Below are 14088 nucleotides of genomic sequence, written 5' to 3' on the forward strand. Positions count from 1 at the left end.
ATTGAAAAGGTAGTATGTTACTCGTAGTCCCCAAGAAGTGGAGGCACACCATGCTATGGGGGTGCCTCATGGGGGAAACACCAAGGTCAGCCAGGAGGCAGAAAAGAAGTAGGAATTGTGGGCAAGAGCCTTTATTGTGATCATCACAGGAAGCAGTGTGTGAAGCAGGATAAACAGGCTTAGAATTGGCTAGTTTGAACAATTTTAGCAGTCTTTGAGTATAGAGGCTACACCTAGTGGTCAGCTACCTAATCCTAAGGTTGCTAGGGCAGGTGGACAGTGTTCCACAGTGTGAGAGTGTGGTGAAAGAGTTGGTGGGGATTGGAGCTCTGGATTGGTTGGTTTGTGTTTGAGAAGCATGCTCATAAGCTATTTGCTTACTATCTCCCAGAACTAGCTAACCATGGGAGAGGCTGTCCTTTCAGAGTCAGCAAGGCCCAGATGTCAAAGCACCAGAAATAGAAAATAAAAGACACAGTGATTATAGCCTATGATGCCACAAGAGATTCCTTTTTTCTCTAAACACAAATGGGCATGCAGGCAAGACAGCAGCCTCTGCAGCTATCAGGATACACTTCTTGCTACAAAACAAGAACTATGCTATGATGTAGCTAGGACAGAGAGTAAATCTAAATACTTCACCTACTTTTATTGAAGATTATATGCATAGATACCACAAAGACTTGAGGATTTGCTAAAGACCTAAAAATTCTATTCAATTCAGCGATAACCAGATGCTTGAATAGCTTTCCTCATAGGTCATATGTGGTTTATCTTGCTTCTGGATATATCCTTCAGACAGTCTTTGCTTGTACTAATTCTTAAAGTGGCGAGTATCTCCTATTGCTTCTATCTCAGTTGAACCATTACTGTTCTTATCTCTTGGTATTAACCCTGTCATCTTCTCGGATCCTGTAGCTCACACCCTGCTGAAGTACACTTGTCACTAAACCCCTGTCAGTATCACTACAGAGTGGAACACAAATTTCTTTCACTGCTGGATAACAGCTTGTTTTTCTTAACTCATCTGGGAAGGAAGGATATGGATAACTGCACTATAAGATTATCACGTATCAAAAAGTACCCCCTATTGCTCTTTGTTTGGGCAAAGAAGATGAGACTTAAAAGTCACATTTTAAAATAACAAAAAGATCCCTGTTCCCAAGTCTTTTGACATTAGAGATTATGAACCTTTAAATGTACCACAATTTCCAGTATTAAAGCTGGAAATCACAACAGGATTGTAAAACAAATCAGTGTTTTGTTTGTTTGTTTTTTAGGGGTATTTTGAAGATTCATTTTGGATACTTATATAAGTTAACACTTCATATTTCGTTCTGGGATCTTATTATGTTTCTCTTCATAGACTTCATGAGTCAAGATTTCTCATTCATATTTGTGCATTAAGGACACTTGAGAGTATCTGCTGTCACTGAATAAAACAATATGTTTGTCAGACCTCTCCTTTGCTTAAGAAAGCTGACTGGCACTCTTTGTGTGAGGCTTGCTGACAAGATTTGCACTGGGTTGAGAGTTGGAGAGCTGTTAGGCTGAGAAACCTCAGCTATCAGAATGAGGAAGGACAACATCCTCACTAGAATCTCTTGTTCCCCACAGGCATTTACTTTTATTTTTTTTATCTGACTTTCCTTTTCTTCCTTATGATACTCTCTACACATTATATAGTTGATCAATACTCTATTTAAAGTGTAGTTAATACAAGTTATAAGACTGCTCTTCATAGCATTGGTTAGAGTCAGGCAAAATTAGAAATATTATAAATGTTTGTCTGATTTCACTGTAAGTGAAGTATATTAGGCAGCCACTCAAAAGGATGAGGTTAACCTATGAGTGCTAATATACAAAAGTGCCCATGATTTTGACTTTATTGTAAGTTTTATAAAGCAGGTCAAGAAAAATCATAAATGAACCATAGCTACATGTATACACATGATTTAATTTCACTAGCATAATAAATGACAAAAGCTAGATATAAAAATATATATATAAATAACATGATTTCATTCATATAAAGTTCAAAAACAAGCACAGCTAATTTCTGGTGTTAGAAATCAAGTCAGTGGTTATATTGTAGGACAAGTGGTTTGTGATTAGGAGTGATATGTGGGATCCTTCTCTGGTACTGGTCATGCTCCATTTCTTGACCTAGGTATTGATTACCTATGTATGTTCATTTTGTAAAATTTTTTCATGCTATAAATTTATAAATTATGCATTTTATGTATTACACTTTGATATAAATTTTATCTTAAAGAACAAAAATTTGTCTATGGTCATGCAACCCTGAACAAGCCCAATCCCATCTGATCTCAGAAGCTAAGCAGGGTCACGCCTGGTTAGTACTTGGATGGGAGACAACCTAGGAAGATCAGGTGCTGTAGGCATCAGAAAAATAAAATAAAATAAAGAGCAGGAATTTGAATTTTGAAAAAAGAAACAACTAGGTATCTTAACAACAGGGTCAGAAAATAAAAGGAGTTTCTTAGATGGAGTAAGAGATATGACCAGTCAAGAGCATGAGTCAGGTAGATTTCTAGGAGAATAAAAATTCTGAGCAAGTAGAGAAATGCTGATAGGTTACCAAAGAAAGCAGTGCAGGGGCAGGTGCAGAAAAGTATTCAAAGGGAAAGATCAGCCTAGCTATTTTACTTCCAGCTCTAGTGTGCATATATTTATCCTTATAATAAATTTTTCAGAAGCCAAATTTAAAATGGATAAAGGTAAATATTATCAACACTGATGTTGATAAAGCAACATACATATTTATTATTGTTAGCATTAATTTAATTTAAGGAGCTTCAGTATACCTCTGTACTCAACACCAATGAGTTTGACAATGCCTGTTTTAATTATTCATTTTCCTTTTTCACATAAGGTCTTGAAAGTCATTTATTTTCAAATTGTTTAAATGCTACCTCTCAAATCCAACTTTATAAATTTTCTTAGCAATCTATACCAAGATATATCAAAGCAATAGCAATAATAATAATAAATAAAGCCACCTAAATTTTATAAACACTATTAGTGAGCCAGGCCCTGTTTTCATTAAATGCATTACATAAAGCATTTCATTTAATCTTCCAGTAATTCAGTGAGGGAAGTATTATGATCATGGTTATTTTTTCACATTAAGAACTGAGTCACAGATAGGTTTAATAAAATTGCTCAAATTCACATAAGTAGTCAGGGAGGGTACCTAGAAACATTTCCCTGAAGTCTAGCTCTTGACCTATGCTGTCCAATATGATAGCCGCTAACCATATGAGACAATTGAGCACTTGAAATGTGGCCAGTCTAAAACAAGATGAGCTGTATGTACAAAATACACACTTAGTACCAAAGACTTACTACTCCCCCAAAAGTAAAATATTTTATTAATACATTTATAGAGATTCCATGTTGAAATAATACTATTTTAGATATGCTGGGTGAAACAAAATTATAACTAAATATCACTGTGTATGTGTGTGTGTGTGTGTGTGTGTGTGTGTGTGTTTGTGTGCGCACGCGCGCACACGCCTTGACTGCCATAGACAGATTTGAACAAATATAAATCTGGAGTTTCAGTAGTAGAAATTCAGATCTCCTGCTCTGGGATGTGATTCAGTCTTAGGTGTATTTGAAAAGCTTTCCCAGTATTTTTAATGTATAGTGAGAGTAGGGAATCACTGCCTAGGGTCCAGAATTTTGTGTTGCGCTATTTGATACCCAACCTGACTCAGGACAGCCCCTGATGGATAGTTACAACATGGGCCTGAGACTCACACATAACTACAAGGCTATTGGCCTGAGCAGTTGTACAAAAAGATGACTGTTGATGACACTAATAGATTGTGCTAGTTCACCTTTAATTGAGGCAAAGTGGTTAGATTCCCTTATCTTACATCTAACCTGGCTGAGGGTGGTGGCCATCCATTAAACCAATCTGGGAAGGGTTGGGTGTTACTTTGGGCCTGACTGTTTTCCTGTGTAGCAAGGTTGAAACAATTTTAGTGGATTAGACCTCCCACTCAATAAAAACAAGTCAAACACCAGGAGATTCCTAAAAACCATTGGGTCAAATTCTCCTCATTGCCAAGAAAATAACATTTTCTTATTCTGAGTCTCATATCTTGCTAGTACATTGTGGTTTTGCCAATGAACAGTGAACCCTAAGTGATAAAAACTGGGATTAAGGATAATGATTGGGAGACAGTTATTACAGGCTCAGGAAAAATGAAACTCTCAGACCTTCTAACAATGAAGCCAAAAACTGGTTTTACCTTAGCATTGAAAACTCCTCAACAGATTTATTTTGATGCAATTTGCTTTTTACTAATAATTTATTTGTAGGAGAAATAGCATTTGGAAAGCCCAGTGCATGTTAGACATGCCAATGAGAAGATCCAGGGCTTTTCATTTTTTTCAAAATGTGTTTTATAGCATTCACTTATCTATAGTCAGCCAGAGCTGTGCTGTTTGGAAAAGGAGGGAGAGTGATAAGGGATTTTATAGGAAAGGTTTATATTCGGTGGGGAATGAGGGGGGAAATAAATGGAAATTACAGGTTGAGAATAAATGTGTTTATGAATTTAAACAATTATTTCCCTTTAAATATCAAATTTTATGGATAATACACACCTAAAAGCACTTTGCATGGAATGATGATAAAATATCTTGAACGTAAACATTTTATTATGAAGTAAGTATTTTCCTTTTAAATGATGCTCCTTCACAGTGGACTGAAAAGAGCAACAGAATAAATCCCTGGGGTAGAAGGACACCTCTCTGAGAAAGAAGTCCCTATTTTTATTACCCTACCATGCAGGGGCTCAAACAGTAAAATGTCAGTAGACATACAACCCAGAAGCTAATGAGTTCAACCTCTAGAGGCCTGTTGACTACCCGCTGTGTGCAGAACAAGCACGAGCCAGGTACAGAGATCCAGGAATGAAGATGATATTCTTGCCTTTGAGGAGCTCTCAGTCTGGGCTGTGAGGAAATAGAGGTGTGCATTTTTGTACAAGACAATGCAGTCGTAGAAAGATATGGAAAAGACAAATAAGAGGGAGCTTGAGAATAATTTTCAGACCTAATAGTATTTATTCTGAGTTTTTATGGGTCAGTGGGTATATTAGCTTGCTAGGGTGCCTATAACAAAGTACCACAAACTAGTAGTTAAATGATAGAAATGTATCGTCTCATAGTTCTAGAAGCTGGAAGTACAAGATCAAGGTGTTAACAGGGTTTATTCCTTCTGAAGGATGTGAGAGAGAAGTATTCTTTGCTTCTCTCCCAGACTCTGGTGGTTTTCTGGCAATCTTTGGCTTTTTTTGACTTGTCAATGCATAATCCCAATCTCTGCCTTAATCTTCACATGGTGTTTCCCTCTGTGTGTGTCTAAGCGTCCAAATTTCTCCTTTTGATAAGGATGCAGTATTACTGGATTAAAGTCCATTCTAATGATCTCATTTAAATATGATCATCTACAAAAGCTCTATATACAAAGATCACGTTCACAGGTACTGGGATTAGTTCTTCAACATCTTTTGGGGGGACACAATTCAACTCATAACAGTGGGAGTTCTGCAGGTAGAGAAAGGAAGAGAGTTTCCAGGTAGACATAACACTGTGTTAAAGACATAGAGTATTTTAGTACCTCTTGGTCATCTCAGGCCCTCTGCACTTGGTGGTTCTGCTGGAAGCCACTGAGGTTCCTTGCAGCAAGAACTAGGGAGCTTTTTTGATTTTCTCAATATTCTTACCACATACTCTCTTGGTGCCCCACCTTGCCAGTGTGTCTTTGATCTCATTCATCTCCTAGGGAGAATCCATTTCATTTGCCTTCAGGACCTCTTTTACCTTTATGACATAATGTTTTTGCTTTACTAGTGCAGTTATTAAGCCATTTAACTTTTCATTCATTTTTGTCTTCAAGTTAAGAAGTACAAATCCCAGTTTCCAACATTCTTAATATTCTTCTCTTTCCTTTTATTCTCTTTCCTGATCAAGGTTAATTCACAGTTCTTTGTAAGGTCCTAAAATTTTAATCTATCCCCAGCATTTGTTGATTTTTAAGAACAAAATTCAGAAGGCCTTCTTGTTCCAAGAATAATAATAAATACGAGAATAAATCTACTTAAACTTAATCTAGTTAAAATGAGGATGAAAAAGTCATAGGCCTTCAATCAGGAAGAGACTGACCTACTCAGATTATAAGGTTGACTTCATGAATAGAAATAAATGCTAGAATTAGGGAGGAGCACTGGAGTGAAGACTCATTTCATAAATGGTAGTTTCATTAGTGAATATTGTTGTGTTATGTTGACTTTTGCTTCTGGATGTAGACTTTTAACTGTAGGGTCTCCAGTAATGAGTGCTGGTGGTATTGTTAGGTTGACTCAAGAATGAACTATCAAAATAATCATGCTTTCATTTGACACCTAAGGTATGATTTGAATATGTTGAATATGAAGTGGTCTAGGTGGAAAAGCTTTTTGTCTTATATATGACTTACTGATGTGTATGTGTGTGTGTGCTTAAGTTTGATGTCTTATAGACCTAATTAAAACTGGTGGTACAAAGGAAAGTTTCTCAAGAGGCAGTGGACTCCTAAGGTCTCATACTTGGAGGGGATGTGGAGTCACCTTTAAGAACATTTCCTCTTCTCTCACATTTATAGGGATTTACAGTTCATCATGGTCACCTATACCTCTACAGTTAATATAGAGATCTCCATAGGGAAATGGTATAGGAAAACAGCAACTATAATTTTCTTTGGGTATCATCGTTTTTTCCTATAGCTTAGTAGGTTTTTATAGAGAGGCTTCTAAAAGTCTACAGTTTTCAAAAGCATTCTTGTCAGGCAGACTTGCACACCAGGAACTAAACTGTGAGCTCTCTAGTTTAGTATGCAATGCCGTAGCCTACATGTTTTCCAAGAATGCTGCGTCTCTGGCAACAAGGAACACATTTTTCTTATGTGAAGGACAGTATGAAAGATAGCCCATGCCCCAAGGAAGATCGTTTGCATTGCATCCTCCAAAACATCTTTCTAGCAAATTCAAAACCACTAGTTGAAAAATGCAGTTATGAAGAGTAAAAGTACAAGGAACCATGAGTAAAGAAAATGACATAAAAGTAATTTCCTTCGATTTAGGTCTCAGGGAACAGACAGTGGGGCCCAGAGACAGGAAGTCACAGACTGCCTGTAGGTAAGGTTAGTTTTACATAAAAGAAGTGGAGTATTTTAAAGGCCTGTTTTTTACTTGAATACTGGCTCCAGGATAAAAAGGGAAAAGGAAGGAACCGGCATTTTTGTAAGCATTTTAGTTGTGCTCTCTTATTGAAATCCTTCACGAATACATGACGTATATAGTATTTCCCCCATTTTATTGACAAAGACCATGGATAAGAGAGGATAAAAATAGCTGTAGCTGGTGCTTAAACCCAGGTGTACACATCAGCCAATCACACTGCTCCTTGAGTGAGGTGGGCAATGGTGCAGCTAAGGAGAGCAATGGTCTCTTTCAAAGTCTCAGTCCAGGCTGCCTGCCAAAGAATTTTTTTTAATGGTCCGATGTCAGTTTCTGAAATTTCACCATAACATTACCCTCTCTAGTTTCCACCTTTATAGCAATATGATCACATAAAAAAGAGGAGCAAGTCCTGTGCATAACAGAAAAGGAAAAAGGACCAAAACTGGGAGCTGGAAATCATGAAAACACTCTTTACCAATTCCTATTTAAGCGAAAATTGGTTTTGCCCTCAAAAATGACTTTATAATCTGGGTTTTTAAAAATGTGATGTAAAAATGTTAATATTCCATAGAATAATAAGTTACTACATATTAGATAGAATCAAATTGCCAGTGTTCACTCATTTATTGCCCTCCTCAAATGACAGTTTTATGTGGTTCAGCTTAATATTTAATGATTACTCAGAGTTAGGAACTGAGACACTTTATATCTTAGCTCATTTAATCCTCATAACTTCTCTGCAATGAAGCTAATGGTAGCCCCAATTTACAAGTAAGATGTTCACTGCTTTCTGGAATTCTAGATTCTAGATGGAAAACAGGGTTGATTTGGAGAAATTACATTTGCCTCGCAGCATATGAAAAGTATGAAACAGAGGACCCAGGAAATTATGGGGGCTACCTTCATGATTTCATCAAAAGAGCATAGGCAGGTTCCTCAGTGATTGCTTCATCACTAAATTAAAAGACTGTATCTTATTTGGCCTATCAAAAGCATTCAATAGCCTATACTTTCAGAAAAACCCTTTATGTTTTTGTTCACGATACTTTTTGTTGTTGTTGTTAGCTGCCCCCTTTTCATCTCCTCAACAGGTTCCTTCCCTACTCTTTCATGAAATTTTGGAGTCCCTCACAGCTCTATCTTAGGCAGTCTTCTCTCGTTAATTTATATTTTCTCTTAGGGCTATCTTAGCAACATCCTTGGTTTCAGTATATGCATATCCCCTAAATATTTATATTCAGAACACCGTCACCTCCTCTTAGCCTAGATTTATATGTTTAAATGTCTACTTGACAACTCTATTTGGTTATCTTACAGGCCTTTAAAACTCAGTGTCCAAAACTGGGTTTTTCATCTCTCCTTCCAAGTTGGGACCTTCTTCAACATATTCTTTGTTAAGATCATCATCATCTAGCCCCTTAAATATTTTCAACCTAACTGCTTTTCACTTCTGTTTATTTCATTCCCCACCACGGTCGTTACTACTGTCAAATAAATATCCCTTGCGTCTTACCTGAGCTAACACAATAGACTCCTAACAAGACTCTATATTTACATTATCTCTTCTAGCCTTTTCTCCACATTGAAGAAAAAAGAAATGTAAATATTATCACATTATACTTCTCTCCTTTCAAATCCTCCAGTACCTTCCTGCTGTTGTAATGTCATGTTCAATGCACACCAAGTCCTCATTGTGCAATGGAAAAGTGCTTGTGCAAAGGCCCTGAGGTAGGAGATATCTTCCGGATTCTTGAACATGTCATTTATCTTCTACCGCAAGACCTTCCATAAGCTTTTTTCTCTTTCTGGGCTGTTCTCTTCATCCCCATTACTCTTGCCTAGTTGGCTCTTAATCTTATACTGCAGATCTCTGATCTGAATAGGTGTCTATGAATAGGTTAATTTATATTATATGTTTTTGTAACATTATATGCCTGTTTATTATAACATTTATTACAGTAGCCATTTCATATCATTGCCTTTATTTTGATAGAAAATTGAAATCTATAAAGGTAAAGTAATATATTTGTGGTTACTCATATTAAAAGTGGCTAAAATTAAAGTCAAATCCAAAATTTCCAGACTCTGAAACCCTTGCTTCTTGCACCTTACCATGCTAGTTCTTGAATCAAAGGCATTGATAGTACCATCATTGTAACTACATCTGGTTCTATAAAGTTACTCACAGTCTTTAGAGTTTTAATTTCACTCTTGATTTAAACTCAGAATTGATATTGTGCATTCCCCTGGCTATATTTGACTAGCTTCAAATAAGAACAAAACACCACATAGTTTTCATGAGGAAATCATTCAGTTTAATGGACATGATCTTATCCATCATTTTATTGGTACAGGACAGGTGAGGTAAATTATCATATACAAGTCATCCTTATTACATTACAGTCATCAACTCACAGCAGTTAAGTGAAATGAAATTTTTTATAGTTGGTACAAGTACTTATTTGTTTCCTGGTTCAACTGGAAAATTTAATGAGCTCACAAATATGAAAAGGATGGCATTCTTTAAGATAGCAATATGCCCAAACAAGGTCTCAATGACACATATTTTTTATTCCTCTAATTTGAATCTTTCCACATGTAAAATGTCAGGCTGCTTTGCCAGAGCCACATGACTTTTTTTTTTTTTATCTGACTTGCACGCAGCATAATTATTCTGAGATACATGTGTATTGTTGCTTATACTGATAGTTCATTCCTTTTTATTGCTGAGTGATATTCCATTGTACGGATATAACACAATTTGTTTATCCATTCTCTTGTTAACAGGCATTTGGATTGTTCCCAGTCTTTTAGTATTACAAATAAAACTGCTATGAAAATGTATGCACATAACGAATATATGCTTTCTTTAGTCTTGTATAAATGCCCAGGAATAGAATGGCTGTATCATAAAGTAGAGGTATGTTTAACTTTCATGAAACTATTTTTTAAAGTGGTTTTACCATTTTACATTTCTACCAGAGGTATGTGAGAGTTCAAATTGCTTCACACCGTTGGTATGATTATTCTTTAATTTAGCCTAATTTTAGCCATTCTAGTAAGGATATCATATAGCTCATTATAGCTCATAATGACTTATGTTGTTGAGCATCTTTTTATGTACTTATTTACCATTTATATGTCTTTGGGAAAAGTGTTTATTCAAATCTTTTGCCCATTTTTAAATCGGGTTTAAATCGGGTTGTTTGTCTTATTATTCAGTAGTAAGAGATTCATGTATATATTATAGATACAAGTCTGTGTTATCGAATATATATTTTGCAGATTTTTTTCCCCAGAAAGTGCTTTGCCTTTTCATTTTCATAATGGTGTATTTTGAAAAGCAAACATTGCTAATTTTGATGAAATTTACGTTATTGATTTAAAAAATTTTATAGTTCATATCTTTTGTACTGTAGTTAAGTACTGTAGTTAAGTCTTTGCCAAACACATGATTACTAAGATTTTGTCCTATATTTTCTTCTAAAAGTTTTAAAGTATGAAATTTTACATTAAGATCTATTATCTTTTGTGAGTTTATATTTGAATAAGGTAAGAAGTTAGGGTCAAGTTTCATTTTTGCAGATATGGCTATACTGTTGTACAATGTCATTTTTTGAAAATAATCTTTCCTCATTGAATTACCCTGGAATCTTTTCAAAAATCAATTGGCCACATATGTTTATGTATTTTTCTGGACTCTCTTGTCTGTTTTATTGATTTATCTGTCTATAAATAAGCCAATACAGTATTGCCTGGATTACTATAGCTATATAATAAGTCTTGGAATAAAGTAATTTGAGTCCTTCATATTTACTCTCTTAGCTACAAAAAAGTTGTTTTAACTACTCTACATCTTTTGTATTTCCATATAACATTTGAACTTGTCAGTTTCAACAATAATAATAATAAAATGTTTCATGAGGTTTTTAATAAAATTGAACTCTATCCACTAACTTAGATTTACATCTTAGTAATATTATCTTTTAATCCATAAAAATAATATATCTTTTTATTTATTTAGGTTTTCTTTAAATTCTCTCAGTAAAGTTTGGTAGTTTTTAGTGTACAGGCTTTATGTATCTTTTGTCAAATTTATCTCTATGTACTTTATATATTTTGATGTTATTATAAATGATACTTTTATTTTGATTTCTGATTCTTTGTTACTATTAAATAGACATGCATTTAATTTTGGTATCTATCCTGCTACCTTATATCTTACAAACGTGCTAAACTTACTCATTAGTTATACTAGCTCTTTGGAAATTCCATCTGCTTTTCTCCATAAATGATCATGTTGTTTAAGAGCAAATATGGTTTTTCTTCTACTTTTCAAATTGCATGGCTTTAATTTTTATTTTTGTCTTATTCCATTGACTAAACCTCAAATATAATGTTGAATAGAAGTGGTAATAGTGAATATTATTGCTTTATTACTGATCTTAGGGGAGAATGATTCAGTCTTTTAAGTATGGATATTTCATAGATATTCCTTATCAGGATGAGGAAGTTCTCTTCTATTTCTAGATTTTGAGAGTTTTAATCAGGAACGAATGTTAGATGTTAGTAATTTTTAGTTAGTTGGTAGTTAGTAATTTTTCCTTCTAATCTGATAAATTATTTTTATTGACTGTTAAAATTGTAAATCACAATTTAAAAATTAATTTAAAAATATTAAACCAACCTTGCATGCCTTGTAGAAACCCCGCTTGATCATGATATATTACTTTTAACATTTTACTGGATTTTATTCCCTTAAAAACTTTTTAAGAACTTTTGCATCTATGTCAATAAGGGATATATGTTTGATATTTATTATCTTTTTATGTCTTTGTCTTTTTTGACATAAAAGTAATGCTGGAATCATAGAGTGAATTGGAGTTTCCCTTCCTTTTTATTTTGTTATTGTAAAGACCCTGAATGATAGAACACATCATGGTATCCAAAGATATTAATCTTTGATAAAAATACAGCACTTTCTTTAACGAATCATTCTCTAACTTCAGTGTACATGAGAAACAATAAAAAAACATTTCTTCATAGTTAAAATGACAATATTATCTAAAATGACAATATTATCTAATTATATAGATTTAACGCAATCCCCATCAAAATTCCATCGGCATATTTTAACGAAATAGAACAAAAAATCATCAAATTCTTATGGAAGCGCAAAAGACCTCGAATTGCCAAAGCTATCCTGAGAAAAAAGAACAAAGCTGGGAGCATCACTCTGCCTGGCTTCAAATTATATTACAAAGCAACAGTAATCAAAACGGCATGATATTGGTAGCAAAACTGACACAAGGACCAGTGGAACAGAATCGAGAGTCCAGAAGTAAACCCATATTTATATGAGCAAATAATTTTCGACAAAAAAGCCAAAAACATACAGTGGAGAAAGGAAAACCTCTTCAATAAATCCTGCTGGGAAAACTGGAAAGCCACCTGCAAAAGAATGAAACTAGACTGTTGTCTATCACCACATACCAAAATTAACTCAAAATGGATTAAGGGCCTGAATATTAGACCTGAAACAATGAAATGCATAGAAGAAAAGATAGGAATGAAACTCAAGGACCTTGACCTTAAAGAGGATTTTATGAATTTGACCTCAAAGGCAAGGGAAGTAAAAGCAAAAATAAATGAATGGGACTACATCAAACTAAAAAGCTTCTGCTCAGCTAAAGAAACCATCAATAAGTAAAAGGACAACCATCCAAATGGGAAAATATATTTGCAAGCAACACCTCCGATAAGGGCCTAATATCCGAAATAGACAAAGAACTCATACAATTCAACAACAATAACAACAAAAACAATCCAATCAAAAAATAAACAGAGGGTCTGAACAGACACTTCTCCCCAGAAGACATACAAATGGCCAACAAACATATGAAAAGATGCTCAACATCGCTAGCTATTAGAGAAATGCAAATCAAAACCTTAATGAGATACCATCTCATACCAATTAGAATGGGTATAATCAAAAGGACAAGTAACAAATGCTGGAGAGGATGCAGAGAAAAAGGAACCCTCATACACTGCTGGTGGGACTGCAAATTGGTACCGCCACAATGGAAAACAGCATGGAGGTTTCCCAAAAAACTAAAAATTGATCTACCATATGATCCAGCAATCTCTCTACTGGGTATTTACCCCAAAGACTTAAAAAATCATATGTATAAAGATATTTGCACACTGATGTTTATAGCAGCATTATTCACAGTGGCCAGGACATGGAAGCAACTGAAGTGTCCTAAGGTAGATGATTGGCTAAAGAAGCTGTGGTACATATATAGAATGGAATATTATTCAGCCATAAAAAGAGATGAAATACTGCCATTTATGACAACATGGATGGACCTTAAGATAATCATGCTAAGCAAAATAAGCCAGGCAGAAAAGGTTGAAAACCACGCGATATCACTTATATATGGGATATAAACCTAAAAGCAACAAATGAACAAGGCAAAGAGAGACTCATGGACATGGACTATAGACTCATGGTTACCAGAGGGTAGGAGGTAAGGGAGGATGGGGTAAAGGGGTCCAAATTTAGGGAGATTAGGGGGAGTGTTAAGTGGGTAAAGGGGATCAAATGTGGTAGCTGCAGGAAACTGGACTTTGGGTGGTAAACACACAATAGAATATACAGATGTTAAATTATAATGTACACCTGAAAATTATATAATTGTATTAACCAATGTTACCCCAATAAACTTAATTTAAAAAAAAAATATTTCTTTTAAACATTTTGATTTAGAAGGTCCAAAATGGATAACATAGTTTGCGGTAACAAAGAAAAACAAATCTCCCTCAAGTT

At 34.8% G+C, this 14088-nt stretch overlaps 1 protein-coding gene and 1 pseudogene across 5 annotated transcripts in view; both read left to right on the forward strand.

Moving 5' to 3' along the window:
- Positions 1 to 14088, forward strand: part of NRG3 (neuregulin 3) — a 990054-nt gene that overhangs the window by 944224 nt on the left and 31742 nt on the right. The gene's annotated exons all lie outside the window — the stretch shown is intronic.
- On the forward strand, positions 2287 to 2405 carry LOC120610152 (uncharacterized; annotated as a pseudogene).

The sequence above is a fragment of the Pteropus medius genome, unplaced genomic scaffold, assembly GCF_902729225.1.
Source record: "Pteropus medius unplaced genomic scaffold, Ma_sr-lr_union100, whole genome shotgun sequence".
NCBI classification, from domain to species: domain Eukaryota; kingdom Metazoa; phylum Chordata; class Mammalia; order Chiroptera; family Pteropodidae; genus Pteropus; species Pteropus medius.